The sequence below is a fragment of the Colobus angolensis genome, unplaced genomic scaffold (genome assembly GCF_000951035.1).
Source record: "Colobus angolensis palliatus isolate OR3802 unplaced genomic scaffold, Cang.pa_1.0 Scaffold818, whole genome shotgun sequence".
NCBI classification, from domain to species: Eukaryota; Metazoa; Chordata; class Mammalia; order Primates; family Cercopithecidae; genus Colobus; species Colobus angolensis.
Window position 1 is genome coordinate 28701 of NW_012122021.1, and position 1845 is coordinate 30545.

A 1845-nucleotide genomic window follows, 5' to 3' on the forward strand; every position below is an offset into this window, starting at 1 on the left:
ACCAAGTATATCATTCCTGATGTTTCCAGGGCAGATTGGACTGCTTAGGCCTCTGGGAATATTCTAAGTCCTCTCAGATTTCCATGGGAGACTGTAACTCTCCTCCTAGAGCTCACACCACCCCCAGCAAGCTCATTGTTCTCTAAATATTCCAAGGAAGTCCATCCAGGGTATGCCTGTGTTGGTGAGTTTCACCTTGGACTGGCAGGAGAACACTGAGAATGACACATCCTGACTTCACTTGGTAAAGGTAGGGGATCCAAGAAGTCCAGATCTGGAGAGCACCTCAAACACCAGATGGCAGAAAGAAGGACAGTAAGGAAGTGAAGTCAGAATCTCTCAGCATTTGCTTGTCTGTAAAGGATCTTATTTCTCCTTCACCTATGAAACTTAATTGGCTGGATATGAAATTCTGGTTTGAAAATTCTTTAGGAATGTTGAATATTGGCCCCTACTCTCTTCTGGCTTGTAGAGTGTCTGCCAAGAGATCTGCTGTTAGTCTGATGGGATTCCCTTTGTGGGTAATGCGACGTTTCTCTCTGGCTGCCCTTAACATTTTTTCCTTCATTGCAACCTTGGTGAATCTGACAATTATGTGTTTTGAAGTTGCTCTTCTTGAGGAATATCTTTGTGGCATCCTCTGTATTTCCTGAATTTGAACGTTGGCCTGCCTTGCTAGGTTGGGGAAGTTCTCCTGGATGATATCCTGCAGAGTGTTTTCCAACTTGGTTCCATTCTCCCTGTCACTTCAGGTACACCAATCAGATGTAGATTTGGTCTTTTCACATAATCCCATATTTCTTGGAGGCTTTGTTCATTTCTTTTTGCTCTTTCTTCTCTAAACTTCACCTCTCACTTCATTTCATTCATTTGATCTTCAATCTCTGATACTCTTTCTTCCAGTTGATCGAGTTGGTTACTGAAGCTTGTACATTTGTCATGTAGTTCTCGTGTCATGGTTTTCATCTCTATCAGGTTGTTTATGGACTTCTCTGCATTGGTTATTCTAATTATCCATTTGTCAAGTCTTTTTGTTGTTGTTGTTGTTGTTGTTGTTGAGACAGGAGTCTTGCTCTGTCGCCGGAGCTGGATTGCAGTGGCCGGATCTCAGCTCACTGCAAGCTCCGCCTCCCGGGTTTATGCCATTCTCCTGCCTCAGCCTCCGGAGTAGCTGGGACTACAGGCGCCCGCCACCTCGCCCGGCTAGTTTTTTGTATTTTTAGTAGAGACGGGGTTTCACCGTGTTAGCCAGGATGGTCTCGATCTCCTGACCTCGTGATCCGTCCGTCTCGGCCTCCCAAAGTGCTGGGATTACAGGCTTGAGCCACCGCGCCCGGCCTCAAGTCTTTTTTCAATGTTTTTAGTTTCTTTGTGCTGGGTTCGTAGTTCCTCCTTTAGCTCTGAGAAGTTTGATCAACTGAAGCTTTCTTCTCTCAACTTGTCAAACTCATTCTCCGTCCAGCTTTGTTCTATTGCTGGCGAGGAGCTGCATTCCTTTGGAGGGGGAGAGGTGCTCTGAATTTTTTAATTTACGGTTTTGCTGCACTGCTTTTTCCCCATCTTTGTGGTTTTATCTACCTTTGGTCTTTGATGATGGTGACCTATGGATGAAGTTTTGGTGTGGATGTCCTTTCTGTTTGTTAGTTTTCCTTCTAACAGTCAGGACCCTCAGCTGCAGGTCTGTTGGAGTTTGCTTGAGATCCACTCCAGTTAGGCTACTCCCAGTGAGGCTCTCCACTTAGGCTACTCAGGGGTCAGGGACCCACTTGAGCAGGCAGTCTGTCAGTTCTCAGATCCCAACCTCCATGCTGGGAGAATCACAACTCTCTTCAAAGCTGTCAGACA